Raw genomic sequence first — 14,698 nt, 5'->3', positions numbered from 1 at the left:
GTAAATAATGTGGGGTCTGAATACTTATGTAAATAAGGTGGGGTCTGAATACTTATGTAAATAAGGTGGGGTCTGAGTACGTATGTAAATAAGGTGGGGTCTGAATACTTATGTAAATAAGGTGGGGTCTGAATACTTATGTAAATAAGGTGGGGTCTGAATACTTATGTAAATAAGGTGGGGTCTGAATACTTATGTAAATAAGGTGGGGTCTGAATACATATGTAAATAAGGTGGGGTCTGAATACTTATGTAAATAAGGTGGGGTCTGAATACTTATGTAAATAAGGTGGGGTCTGAATACTTATGTAAATAAGGTGGGGTCTGAATACTTATGTAAATAAGGTGGGGTCTGAGTACGTATGTAAATAAGGTGGGGTCTGAGTACGTATGTAAATAAGGTGGGGGTCTGAATACTTATGTAAATAAGGTGGGGTCTGAATACTTATGTAAATAAGGTGGGGTCTGAGTACGTATGTAAATAAGGTGGGGTCTGAGTACGTATGTAAATAAGGTGGGGTCTGAGTACGTATGTAAATAAGGTGGGGTCTGAATACTTATGTAAATAAGGTGGGGTCTGAATACTTATGTAAATAAGGTGGGGGTCTGAATACTTATGTAAATAAGGTGGGGTCTGAATACTTATGTAAATAAGGTGGGGTCTGAGTACGTATGTAAATAAGGTGGGGTCTGAGTACGTATGTAAATAAGGTGGGGTCTGAGTACGTATGTAAATAAGGTGGGGTCTGAGTACGTATGTAAATAAGGTGGGGTCTGAGTACGTATGTAAATAAGGTGGGGTCTGAATACTTATGTAAATAAGGTGGGGTCTGAATACTTATGTAAATGAGGTGGGGTCTGAATACTTATGTAAATGAGGTGGGGTCTGAATACTTATGTAAATAAGGTGGGGTCTGAATACTTATGTAAATAAGGTGGGGTCTGAATACTTATGTAAATAAGGTATTTTAAGGTATTTCAGTTTTTTATTTTGCAAACATTTATTTTTTTTAACTGTTTTTTTGCTTTGTCATTATGTGTAGATTGATGAGAAAACAAATATTTAAGGCCTTTGAGAATAAGGCTGTAACTTTTAAAAAATGTGGGGGGAATCAAGGGGTCTGAATACTTACCAGAATGCACTGTGTTGACCAATAGGGCTCAACCCCTTGCTGTTGACCCATTTCTTATGGATCCCTCAGGAAACCAGAGCTTCAATGGAGGCTTCAGCGTAAATGAGCTGATGGGGACGGTGTTCGGTTGCAACCTACTTTTCCTGGGACACATTATCGGACACAGGGGGGGAGGGGGGGGGTCCAAAAGGGAACGGCCGTTCCAATGGAAGACGAGGAGGTGAGCGCTGGGAATGTTGTCACGCAGGGGGTTCCAAAAGGGAACGGCCGTTCCAATGGAAGACGAGGAGGTGAGCGCTGGGAATGTTGTCACGCAGGGGTTCCAAAAGGGAACGGCCGTTCCAATGGAAGACGAGGAGGTGAGCGCTGGGAATGTTGTCACGCAGGGGGTTCCAAAAGGGAACGGCCGTTCCAATGGAAGACGAGGAGGTGAGCGCTGGGAATGTTGTTACGCAACACCCAACCGCTCACCACGAGAAACACTAACAGAGATTAACAAGGACCGATTAGCCAGGCCATGTGTGTGTGTGTGTGTGTGCGTGTGTGTGTGTGTGTGTGTGTGTGTGTGTGTGTGTGTGTGTGTGTGTGTGTGTGTGTGTGTGTGTGTGTGTGTGTGTGTGTGTGTGTGTGTGTGTGTGTGTGTGTGTGTGCGTGCGTGCGTGCGTGCGTGCGTGCGTGTGTGTGGGCGGTGAACCAGCCGGGTCAACACACACCTGTGTGTGGTGGCTGCGGGTCCAGTGGGCTCAAACCGGACCAGCGTGGGGTCTGAGGGGTGTGGGATGGTTCCTCCTTTGGTCTGAGGGGTGTGGGATGGTTCCTCCTTTGGTCTGAGGGGTGTGGGATGGTTCCTCCTTTGGTCTGAGGGGTGTGGGATGGTTCCTCCTTTGGTCTGAGGGTGTGGGATGGTTCCTCCTTTGGTCTGAGGGTGTGGGATGGTTCCTCCTTTGGTCTGAGGGGTGTGGGATGATTCCTCCTTTGGTCTGAAGGGTGTGGGATGGTTCCTCCTTTGGTCTGAGGGGTGTGGGATGGTTCCTCATTTGGTCTGAGGGGTGTGGTTCATCATTTGGTCTGAAGGGTGTGGGATGGTTCCTCCTTTGGTCTGAGGGGTGTGGGATGGTTCCTCCTTTGGTCTGAGGGGTGTGGGATGGTTCCTCCTTTGGTCTGAAGGGTGTGGGATGGTTCCTCCTTTGGTCTGAGGGGTGTGGGATGGTTCCTCCTTTGGTCTGAAGGGTGTGGGATGGTTCATCCTTTGGTCTGAGGGGTGTGGGATGGTTCCTCCTTTGGTCTGAGGGGTGTGGGATGGTTCCTCCTTTGGTCTGAAGGGTGTGGGATGGTTCCTCCTTTGGTCTGAGGGGTGTGGGATGGTTCCTCCTTTGGTCTGAGGGGTGTGGGATGGTTCATCCTTTGGTCTGAGGGGTGTGGGATGGTTCATCCTTTGGTCTGAGGGGTGTGGGATGGTTCCTCCTTTGGTCTGAGGGGTGTGGGATGGTTCCTCCTTTGGTCTGAGGGTGTGGGATGGTTCCTCCTTTGGTCTGAGGGGTGTGGGATGGTTCCTCCTTTGGTCTGAGGGGTGTGGGATGGTTCCTCCTTTGGTCTGAGGGGTGTGGGATGGTTCATCCTTTGGTCTGAAGGGTGTGGGATGGTTCCTCCTTTGGTCTGAGGGGTGTGGGATGGTTCCTCCTTTGGTCTGAGGGGTGTGGGATGGTTCCTCCTTTGGTCTGAGGGGTGTGGGATGGTTCCTCCTTTGGTCTGAGGGTGTGGGATGGTTCCTCCTTTGGTCTGAGGGGTGTGGGATGGTTCCTCCTTTGGTCTGAGGGGTGTGGGATGGTTCCTCCTTTGGTCTGAGGGGTGTGGGATGGTTCCTCCTCTGGTCTGAGAGGTGTGGGATGGTTCCTCCTTTGGTCTGAGGGGTGTGGGATGGTTCCTCATTTGGTCTGAAGGGTGTGGGATGGTTCCTCCTTTGGTCTGAGGGGTGTGGGATGGTTCCTCATTTGGTCTGAAGGTCTGGGGTGAATCACTCTAAGGACGGGGCTGTGGTGAATCACTCTAAGGACAGGCCTGGTGAATCACTCTAAGGACAGGGCTGGTGAATCACTCTAAGGACGGGGCTGGGGTGAATCACTCTAAGGACGGGGCTGGGGTGAATCACTCTAAGGACGGGGCTGGGGTGAATCACTCTAAGGACAGGTCTGGGGTGAATCACTCTAAGGACAGGTCTGGGGTGAATCACTCTAAGGACAGGACTGGGGTGAATCACTCTATGGACAGGACTGGGGTGAATCACTCTATGGACAGGCCTGGTGAATCACTCTAAGGACAGGTCTGGTGAATCACTCTAAGGACGGGGCTGGGGTGAATCACTCTAAGGACAGGTCTGGGGTGAATCACTCTAAGGACAGGTCTGGGGTGAATCACTCTAAGGACAGGTCTGGGGTGAATCACTCTAAGGACAGGACTGGGGTGAATCACTCTAAGGACAGGACTGGGGTGAATCACTCTAAGGACAGGCCTGGGGTGAATCACTCTATGGACAGGACTGGGGTGAATCACTCTATGGACAGGACTGGGGTGAATCACTCTAAGGACAGGGCTGGTGAATCACTCTAAGGACAGGGCTGGGGTGAATCACTCTATGGACAGGACTGGGGTGAATCACTCTAAGGACAGGGCTGGTGAATCACTCTAAGGACAGGGCTGGTGAATCACTCTAAGGACGGGGCTGGGGTGAATCACTATAAGGACAGGTCTGGGGTGAATCACTCTAAGGACAGGCCTGGTGAATCACTCTAAGGACAGGCCTGGTGTGAATCATTCTAGTTTCAGCTGTAGTAGATCTACCTGGAGAGTCAAGCTGACTGATGGAGCAGGAAGAAGAGAAGGAGGGAGTCAACAGCCCAGAGCTCAGCCGACTGACGGAGCAGGAAGGAGAGAAGGAGGGAGTCAACAGCCCAGACGACTGACGGAGCAGGAAGGAGAGAAGGAGGGAGTCAACAGCCCAGAGCTCAGCCGACTGACGGAGCAGGAAGGAGAGAAGGAGGGAGTCAACAGCCCAGAGCCCAGCTGACTGACGGAGCAGAGAAGTTGACTCTCTCCTTCTCTGCTCCGTCAGTCAGCTGGGCTCTGGGCTGTTGACTCCCTCCTTCTCTCCTTCCTGCTCCATCAGTCAGCTGGGCTCTGGGCTGTTGACTCCCTCCTTCTCTCCTTCCTGCTCCGTCAGTCAGCTGGGCTCTGGGCTGTTGACTCCCTCCTTCTCTCCTTCCTGCTCCGTCAGTCGGCTGGGCTCTGGGCTGTTGACTCCCTCCTTCTCTCCTTCCTGCTCCATCAGTCAGCTGGGCTCTGGGCTGTTGACTCCCTCCTTCTCTGCTCCGTCAGTCAGCTGGGCTCTGGGCTGTTGACTCTCTCCTTCTCTGCTCCGTCAGTCAGCTGGGCTCTGGGCTGTTGACTCTCTCCTTCTCTGCTCCATCAGTCAGCTGGGCTCTGGGCTGTTGACTCCCTCCTTCTCTGCTCCGTCAGTCAGCTGGGCTCTGGGCTGTTGACTCTCTCCTTCTCTGCTCCGTCAGTCAGCTGGGCTCTGGGCTGTTGACTCTCTCCTTCTCTGCTCCATCAGTCAGCTGGGCTCTGGGCTGTTGACTCTCTCCTTCTCTGCTCCATCAGTCAGCTGGGCTCTGGGCTGTTGACTCCCTCCTTCTCTGCTCCGTCAGTCAGCTGGGCTCTGGGCTGTTGACTCTCTCCTTCTCTGCTCCGTCAGTCAGCTGGGCTCTGGGCTGTTGACTCCCTCCTTCTCTCCTTCCTGCTCCGTCAGTCAGCTGGGCTCTGGGCTGTTGACTCTCTCCTTCCCTGCTCCATCAGTCAGCTGGGCTCTGGGCTGTTGACTCCCTCCTTCTCTGCTCCGTCAGTCAGCTGGGCTCTGGGCTGTTGACTCTCTCCTTCTCTGCTCCGTCAGTCAGCTGGGCTCTGGGCTGTTGACTCCCTCCTTCTCTCCTTCCTGCTCCGTCAGTCGGCTGAGCTCTGGGCTGTTGACTCCCTCCTTCTCTCCTTCCTGCTCCGTCAGTCGTCTGGGCTGTTGACTCCCTCCTTCTCTCCTTCCTGCTCCGTCAGTCGGCTGAGCTCTGGGCTGTTGACTCCCTCCTTCTCTCCTTCCTGCTCCGTCAGTCGTCTGGGCTGTTGACTCCCTCCTTCTCTCCTTCCTGCTCCGTCAGTCAGCTGGGCTCTGGGCTGTTGACTCTCTCCTTCCCTGCTCCGTCAGTCAGCTGAGCTCTGGGCTGTTGACTCCCTCCTTCTCTCCTTCCTGCTCCGTCAGTCAGCTGGGCTCTGGGCTGTTGACTCCCTCCTTCCCTGCTCCGTCAGTCGGCTGAGCTCTGGGCTGTTGACTCCCTCCTTCTCTCCTTCTCTGCTCCGTCAGTCAGCTGGGCTCTGGGCTGTTGACTCCCTCCTTCTCTCCTTCCTGCTCCATCAGTCAGCTGGGCTCTGGGCTGTTGACTCTCTCCTTCCCTGCTCCGTCAGTCGTCTGGGCTCTGGGCTGTTGACTCCCTCCTTCTCTCCTTCCTGCTCCATCAGTCAGCTGGGCTCTGGGCTGTTGACTGCCTCCTTCTCTCCTTCCTGCTCCGTCAGTCAGCTGGGCTCTGGGCTGTTGACTCCCTCCTTCTCTCCTTCCCTGCTCCATCAGTCAGCTGGGCTCTGGGCTGTTGACTCCCTCCTTCTCTCCTTCCTGCTCCGTCAGTCGGCTGGGCTCTGGGCTGTTGACTCCCTCCTTCTCTCCTTCCTGCTCCGTCAGTCGGCTGGGCTCTGGGCTGTTGACTCCCTCCTTCTCTCCTTCCTGCTCCGTCAGTCAGCTGGGCTCTGGGCTGTTGACTCTCTCCTTCTCTGCTCCGTCAGTCGGCTGAGCTCTGGGCTGTTGACTCTCTCCTTCCCTCATGTGCTTGGAGGAGGTCCAGTGTCCCCGAGTCCCAAGGAGAGAGATACAGAGAAACCTGCTTCCAGAAATATAACATAAATATCCACACACACACACACACACACCACAATAGTACATTCTCTTTATATAATCACTGTTCACGGCCAGGTAGTGTTAGTTACAAGAAATAAACACCTACATACCTGCAGGACACGGTCAGGACACGGCCAGGACACGGCCAGGACACGGCCAGGACACGGCCAGGACACGGCCAGGACACGGGATAGGACATGACCAGGACACGGCCAGGACACGGCCAGGTGGTGTTAGTTACAAGAAATAAACACCTACATACCTGCAGGACACGGCCAGGACACGGCCAGGAGACGGCCAGGACACGGCCAGGACACGGGATAGGACATGACCAGGACACGGACAGGACACGGGATAGGACATGACCAGGACACGACCAGGACACAGTCAGGACACGGCCAGGACACGGCCAGGACACGGCCAGGACACAGCCAGGACACGGCCAGGACACGGCCAGGACACGGCCAGGACACGGCCAGGACACGGGATAGGACATGACCAGGACACGGCAAGGACACGGGATAGGACATGACCAGGACATGGCCAGGACACGTCCAGGACACGGGATAGGACACGGCCAGGACACGACCAGGACACGGGATAGGACATGACCAGGACACGACCAGGACACGGGATAGGACATGACCAGGACACTGCCAGGACACGGGATAGGACATGACCAGGACACGGCCAGGACACGGCCAGGACACGGCCAGGACACGGGATAGGACATGATCAGGACACGGGATAGGACATGACCAGGACACGACCAGGACACGGGATAGGACATGACCAGGACACGGCCAGGACACGGGATAGGACATGACCAGGACACGGAATAGGACATGACCAGGACACGGTCAGGACAAGGGATAGGACACGGCCAGGTGGTGTTAGTTACAGGAAATACATACCTACGTACCTGCAAGACACGGTCAAGACACGGGATAGGACACGGGATAGGACACGGTCAGGACACGGGATAGGACACGGCCAGGACACGGGATAGGACACGGTCAGGATACGACCAGGACACGGATTAGGACACGGCCAGGACACGGGATAGGACATGACCAGGACATGACCAGGACACGGGATAGGACACGGGATAGGACACGACCAGGACACAGGATAGGACACGGCCAGGACACGGGGTAGGACACGGCCAGGACACGGGGTAGGACACGGCCAGGACACAGGGTAGGACACGGCCAGGACACAGCCAGGACACGGGATAGGACACGGCCAGGACACGGGGTAGGACACGGCCAGGACACGGGGTAGGACACGACCAGGACACGGGATAGGACATGGCCAGGACACGGGATAGGACACGACCAGGACACGGGATAGGACACGGCCAGGACATGGCCAGGACACGGGATAGGACACGGCCAGGACACGGGGTAGGACACGGCCAGGACACGGGGTAGGACACGACGAGGACACGGGATAGGACACGGGATAGGACACGGCCAGGACATTGCCAGGACACGGGATAGGACACGGCCAGGACACGGCCAGGACACGGGATAGGACACGACCAGGACACGGGATAGGACACGACCAGGACACGGGATAGGACACGACCAGGACACGGGATAGGACACGTCCAGGACATGACCAGGACACGGGATAGGACACGACCAGGTCACGGCTAGGACACGGCTAGGACACGACCAGGACACGACCAGGTCACGGGATAGGACACGACCAGGACACGGCTAGGACACGGCTAGGACATGACCAGGACACGACCAGGTCACGGCTAGGACACGACCAGGACACGACCAGGACACGGCTAGGACACGGCTAGGACACCACCAGGACACGACCAGGTCACGGCTAGGACACGACCAGGACACGACCATGACACGGCTAGGACACGGCTAGGACACGACCAGGACACGACCAGGTCACGGCTAGGACACGACCAGGACACGACCAGGACATAGGATAGGACATGGATAGGACACGACCAGGACATAGGATAGGACATAGGATAGGACATGGCCAGGACACGACCAGGACACGACCAGGTCACGGCTAGGACACGACCAGGACACGACCAGGTCACGGCTAGGACACGACCAGGACACGACCAGGACATAGGATAGGACATGGATAGGACACGACCAGGACATAGGATAGGACATAGGATAGGACATGGCCAGGACACGACCAGGACACGACCAGGTCACGGCTAGGACACGACCAGGACACAACCAGGACATAGGATAGGACATGGCCAGGACACGACCAGGACACGGCCAGGACACGACCAGGATACGGGATAGGACACGACCAGGTCAACGCTAGGACACGACCAGGACACGACCAGGACACGACCAGGACATAGGATAGGACATGGATAGGACACGACCAGGACACGGCTAGGACACGACCAGGACACGACCAGGACACGGCTAGGACACGGCTAGGACACGACCAGGACACGACCAGGACACGACCAGGACATGGGATAGGACATGGCTAGGACACGACCAGGACACGGCTAGGACACGGCTAGGACACGACCAGGACACGGCTAGGACACGGCTAGGACACGACCAGGACATAGGATAGGACACGACCAGGACATAGGATAGGACATGGATCCCTGGTCTAAAGTAATGCACTACTATAGGTCCCTGGTCTAAAGTAGTGCACTACCATAGGGCTCTGGTCTAAAGTAGTGCACTACCATAGGGCTCTTGTCAAAAGTAGTGCACTACCATAGGGCTCTGGTCTAAAGTAATGCACTACCTTATGGCCCTGGTCAAAAGTAGTGCACTACCATAGGGCTCTTGTCTAAAGTAATGCACTACCTTATGGCCCTGGTCAAAAGTAGTGCACTACCATAGGGCTCTTGTCTAAAGTAGTGCACTACCATATGGCCCTGGTCTAAAGTAGTGCACTACTATAGGTCCCTGGTCTAAAGTAGTGCACTACCATAGGGCTCTGGTCTAAAGTAGTGCACTACCATAGGGCTCTTGTCAAAAGTAGTGCACTACCATAGGGCTCTGGTCTAAAGTAATGCACTACCTTATGGCCCTGGTCAAAAGTAGTGCACTACCATAGGGCTCTTGTCTAAAGTAATGCACTACCTTATGGCCCTGGTCAAAAGTAGTGCACTACCATAGGGCTCTTGTCTAAAGTAGTGCACTACCATATGGCCCTGGTCTAAAGTAGTGCACTACCATATGGCCCTGGTCTAAAGTAGTGCACTACCATAGTGCCCTGGTCTAAAGTAGTGCACTACCATAGGGTCCTGGTCTAAAGTAGTGCACTACCATAGTGCCCTGGTCTAAAGTAGTGCACTACCATAGGTCCCTGGTCTAAAGTAGTGCACTACCATAGGTCCCTGGTCTAAAGTAGTGCACTACCATAGGGCCCTGGTCTAAAGTAGTGCACTACCATAGGTCCCTGGTCTAAAGTAGTGCACTACCATAGGTCCCTGGTCTAAAGTAGTGCACTACCATAGGTCCCTGGTCTAAAGTAGTGCACTACCATAGGTCCCTGGTCTAAAGTAGTGCACTACCATAGTGTCCTGGTCTAAAGTAGTGCACTACCATAGGTCCCTGGTCTAGTGCACTACCATAGGTCCCTGGTCTAAAGTAGTGCACTACCATAGGTCCCTGGTCTAAAGTAGTGCACTACCATAGGTCCCTGGTCTAAAGTAGTGCACTACCATAGGTCCCTGGTCTAAAGTAGTGCACTACCATAGGTCCCTGGTCTAAAGTAGTGCACTACCATAGGGCCCTGGTCTAAAGTAGTGCACTACCATAGGTCCCTGGTCTAAAGTAGTGCACTACCATAGTGCCCTGGTCTAAAGTAGTGCACTACCATAGGTCCCTGGTCTAAAGTAGTGCACTACCATAGGTCCCTGGTCTAAAGTAGTGCACTACCATAGGGCCCTGGTCTAAAGTAGTGCACTACCATAGGTCCCTGGTCTAAAGTAGTGCACTACCATAGTAGTGCCCATAGGGCCCCTGGTCTAAAGTAGTGCACTACCATAGGGCCCTGGTCTAAAGTAGTGCACTACCATAGGTCCCTGGTCTAAAGTAGTGCACTACCATAGGGCCCTGGTCTGTAGTCACTAAAGTAGTGCACTACCATAGGGCCCTGGTCTAAAGTAGTGCACTACCATAGGGCCCTGGTCTAAAGTAGTGCACTACCATAGGTCCCTGGTCTAAAGTAGTGCACTACCATAGGGCCCTGGTCCCTGGTCTAAAGTAGTGCACTACCATAGGTCCCTGGTCTAAAGTAGTGCACTACCATAGGGCCCTGGTCTAAAGTAGTGCACTACCATAGGTCCCTGGTCTAAAGTAGTGCACTACCATAGGTCCCTGGTCTAAAGTAGTGCACTACCATAGGGCCCTGGTCTAAAGTAGTGCACTACCATAGGTCCCTGGTCTAAAGTAGTGCACTACCATAGGTCCCTGGTCTAAAGTAGTGCACTACCATAGGGCCCTGGTCTAAAGTAGTGCCTGGTCTAAAGTAGTGCACTACCATAGGTCCCTGGTCTAAAGTAGTGCACTACCATAGGTCCCTGGTCTAAAGTAGTGCACTACCATAGGGCCCTGGTCTAAAGTAGTGCACTACCATAGGTCCCTGGTCTAAAGTAGTGCACTACCATAGGTCCCTGGTCTAAAGTAGTGCACTACCATAGGTCCCTGGTCTAAAGTAGTGCACTACCATAGGTCCCTGGTCTAAAGTAGTGCACTACCATAGGTCCCTGGTCTAAAGTAGTGCACTACCATAGGTCCCTGGTCTAAAGTAGTGCACTACCATAGGTCCCTGGTCTAAAGTAGTGCACTACCATAGGTCCCTGGTCTAAAGTAGTGCACTACCATAGGTCCCTGGTCTAAAGTAGTGCACTACCATAGGTCCCTGGTCTAAAGTAGTGCACTACCATAGGGCCCTGGTCTAAAGTAGTGCACTACCATAGGTCCCTGGTCTAAAGTAGTGCACTACCATAGGTCCCTGGTCTAAAGTCTAAAGTAGTGCACTACCATAGGTCCCTGGTCTAAAGTAGTGCACTACCATAGGTCCCTGGTCTAAAGTAGTGCACTACCATAGGTCCCTGGTCTAAAGTAGTGCACTACCATAGGTCCCTGGTCTAAAGTAGTGCACTAGTGGTCTACCACCATAGGTCCCTGGTCTAAAGTAGTGCACTACCATAGGTCCCTGGTCTAAAGTAGTGCACTACCATAGGTCCCTGGTCTAAAGTAGTGCACTACCATAGGGCCCTGGTCTAAAGTAGTGCACTACCATAGGTCCCTGGTCTAAAGTAGTGCACTACCATAGGTCCCTGGTCTAAAGTAGTGCACTACCATAGGTCCCTGGTCTAAAGTAGTGCACTACCATAGGGCCCTGGTCTAAAGTAGTGCACTACCATAGGGCCCTGGTCTAAAGTAGTGCACTACCATAGTGCCCTGGTCTAAAGTAGTGCACTACCATAGTGCCCTGGTCTAAAGTAGTGCACTACCATAGGTCCCTGGTCTAAAGTAGTGCACTACCATAGGTCCCTGGTCTAAAGTAGTGCACTACCATAGGTCCCTGGTCTAAAGTAGTGCACTACCATAGGGCCCTGGTCTAAAGTAGTGCACTACCATAGGTCCCTGGTCTAAAGTAGTGCACTACCATAGGTCCCTGGTCTAAAGTAGTGCACTACCATAGGTCCCTGGTCTAAAGTAGTGCCCTACCATAGGTCCCTGGTCTAAAGTAGTGCACTACCATAGGTCCCTGGTCTAAAGTAGTGCACTACCATAGGTCCCTGGTCTAAAGTAGTGCACTACCATAGGTCCCTGGTCTAAAGTAGTGCACTACCATAGGTCCCTGGTCTAAAGTAGTGCACTACCATAGGTCCCTGGTCTAAAGTAGTGCACTACCATAGGTCCCTGGTCTAAAGTAGTGCACTACCATAGGTCCCTGGTCTAAAGTAGTGCACTACCATAGGTCCCTGGTCTAAAGTAGTGCACTACCATAGGTCCCTGGTCTAAAGTAGTGCACTACCATAGGTCCCTGGTCTAAAGTAGTGCACTACCATAGGTCCCTGGTCTAAAGTAGTGCACTACCATAGGTCCCTGGTCTAAAGTAGTGCACTACCATAGGTCCCTGGTCTAAAGTAGTGCACTACCATAGGTCCCTGGTCTAAAGTAGTGCACTACCATAGGGCCCTGGTCTAAAGTAGTGCACTACCATAGGTCCCTGGTCTAAAGTAGTGCACTACCATAGGGCCCTGGTCTAAAGTAGTGCACTACCATAGGGCCCTGGTCTAAAGTAGTGCACTACCATAGGGCCCTGGTCTAAAGTAGTGCACTACCATAGGGCCCTGGTCTAAAGTAGTGCACTACCATAGGTCCCTGGTCTAAAGTAGTGCACTACCATAGGTCCCTGGTCTAAAGTAGTGCACTACCATATGATCTGTTCTACGATCTGTTCTAAGATCTGTTCTAAGATCTGTTCTAAGATCTGTTCTAAGATCTGTTCTAAGATCTGTTCTAAGATCTGTTCTACGATCTGTTCTACGATCTGTTCTAAGATCTGTTCTAAGATCTGTTCTAAGATCTGTTCTAAGATCTGTTCTAAGATCTGTTCTACGATCTGTTCTACGTTCTGTTCTAAGATCTGTTCTAAGATCTGTTCTACGATCTGTTCTAAGATCTGTTCTAAGATCTGTTCTAAGTTCTGTTCTGAGATCTGTTCTATGATCTGTTCTACGATCTGTTCTAAGATCTGTTGTGAGATCTGTTCTAAGTTCTAAGATCTGTTCTAAGTTCTATGATCTGTTCTGAAATCTGTTCTAAGATCTGTTCTACGATCTGTTCTAAGATCTGTTCTAAGATCTGTTCTAAGTTCTAAGATCTGTTCTAAGTTCTGTTCTGAGATCTGTTGTGAGATCTGTTCTACGATCTGTTCTAAGATCTGTTCTAAGTTCTGTTCTGAGATCTGTTCTATGATCTGTTCTACGATCTGTTCTAAGATCTGTTCTAAGTTCTAAGATCTGTTCTAAGTTCTAAGATCTGTTCTGAGATCTGTTGTGAGATCTGTTCTACGATCTGTTCTAAGATCTGTTCTAAGTTCTAAGATCTGTTCTGAAATCTGTTCTACGATCTGTTCTAAGATCTGTTCTAAGTTCTAAGATCTGTTCTGAAATCTGTTCTAAGATCTGTTCTACGATCTGTTCTAAGATCTGTTCTGAGATCTGTTCTAAGATCTGTTCTACGATCTGTTGTGAGATCTGTTCTGAGATCTGTTGTGAGATCTGTTCTACGATCTGTTCTAAGATCTGTTCTAAGTTCTAAGATCTGTTCTAAGTTCTAAGATCTGTTCTAAGTTCTGTTCTGAGATCTGTTCTATGATCTGTTCTACGATCTGTTCTAAGATCTGAGATCTGTTCTGAAATCTGTTCTACGATCTGTTCTAAGATCTGTTCTGAGATCTGTTCTGAAATCTGTTCTAAGATCTGTTCTACGATCTGTTTTAGATCAATCAATCACATGTATTTCTAAAGCCCTTTTTACATCAGCCGTTTTCACAAAGTGCTTAGAGAGGAACTCAGCCTCAAAACACCTTATCTGTTTGTGTTGAAGAGAGGAAGAAGGGTTTTTAAAGCAGCACGACATAAAGCCTCCCCCTCCCCTCGACTGAGATAACAGGTTTGTAGGAGCATCCGAGGGATGGGAGGAGAAGGGAGGGAGGAAGAGGGAGGTGGGAGGAATGACTAGGGAGGAGAGAGGAGAGAGGAGAGAGGAGATAGGAGAGGAGGGAGGAGGGAGGAGAGAAGGGAGAGAGGAGATAGGAGAGGAGGGAGGAGGGAGGAGAGAGAGATAGGAGAGGAGGGAGGAGGGAGGAGAGAGGAGAGAGGAGATAGGAGAGGAGGGAGGAGGGAGGAGAGAGGAGAGAGGAGATAGGAGAGAGGAGAGAGGAGGGAAGGGGAGATTATGGAAGTGTCATTAACACCAGAGACTGTGTGTGTCGGTTCAGTGCCTCTCCTCACTCAAGATGCAGGTGAAAGGGGAGGAGAAAGGGAGGAGGGACAGAGGAAGACGAGGAGAGAGGGAGATGAAGGTGAAAGGAGAGGAGGGACAGAGGAAGACGAGGAGAGAGGGAGATGAAGGTGAAAGGAGAGGAGGGACAGAGGAAGACAGGGAGAGAAGGAGATGAAGGTGGAAGGGGAGGAGGGACAGAGGAAGACAGGGAGAGAGGGAGATGAAGGTGAAAGGAGAGGAGGGACAGAGGAAGACAGGGAGAGAGGGAGATGAAGGTGAAAGAGGAGGGACAGAGGAAGACAGGGAGAGAGGGAGATGAAGGTGAAAGAGGAGGGACAGAGGAAGACAGGGAGAGAGGGAGATGAAGGTGAAAGAGGAGGGACAGAGGAAGACAGGGAGAGAGGGAGATGAAGGTGAAAGAGGAGGGACAGAGGAAGGCAGGGAGAGAGGGAGATGAAGGTGAAAGAGGAGGAGTGTGCCCTGTGGCCGAGGCGAGGCAAGCTGTGCGGCTTGGCGTCTCTTACAACAGCTTTGTTAGTGCTGCAGTAACTGTTACCAGGAGACCTCGTCTGCCTCTATGG

At 52.1% G+C, this 14,698-nt stretch overlaps 2 long non-coding RNA genes across 8 annotated transcripts; both read left to right on the top strand.

The window, feature by feature from the left end:
- The first annotated feature begins 1,524 nt into the window (after positions 1–1,524).
- On the top strand, positions 1,525–3,970 carry LOC127927399 (uncharacterized). 6 transcript variants are annotated; one of them, XR_008127289.1, is made up of 4 exons: positions 1,525–2,028; positions 2,208–2,518; positions 3,013–3,347; positions 3,506–3,970. It is a non-coding gene; the product is annotated as an uncharacterized LOC127927399 (long non-coding RNA). The 6 variants fall into 6 exon arrangements; XR_008127288.1 differs by having other exon boundaries at positions 3,013–3,559; positions 3,722–3,970; XR_008127287.1 differs by having other exon boundaries at positions 3,013–3,559; positions 3,695–3,970.
- Positions 3,971–9,711: 5,741 nt separating this feature from the next.
- LOC127927400 (uncharacterized) lies at positions 9,712–13,820 on the top strand. 2 transcript variants are annotated; one of them, XR_008127291.1, is made up of 3 exons: positions 9,712–10,064; positions 11,010–11,102; positions 12,330–13,820. It is a non-coding gene; the product is annotated as an uncharacterized LOC127927400 (long non-coding RNA). The 2 variants fall into 2 exon arrangements; XR_008127290.1 differs by having other exon boundaries at positions 12,268–13,820.
- The last annotated feature ends 878 nt before the right edge of the window (positions 13,821–14,698 follow it).

Source organism: Oncorhynchus keta, unplaced genomic scaffold (assembly GCF_023373465.1).
Source record: "Oncorhynchus keta strain PuntledgeMale-10-30-2019 unplaced genomic scaffold, Oket_V2 Un_scaffold_13882_pilon_pilon, whole genome shotgun sequence".
Classification (NCBI taxonomy): Eukaryota; Metazoa; Chordata; class Actinopteri; order Salmoniformes; family Salmonidae; genus Oncorhynchus; species Oncorhynchus keta.
The sequence above is the reverse complement of the archived record's forward strand: the minus strand, read 5'-3'. Positions and strand labels throughout refer to the sequence as shown.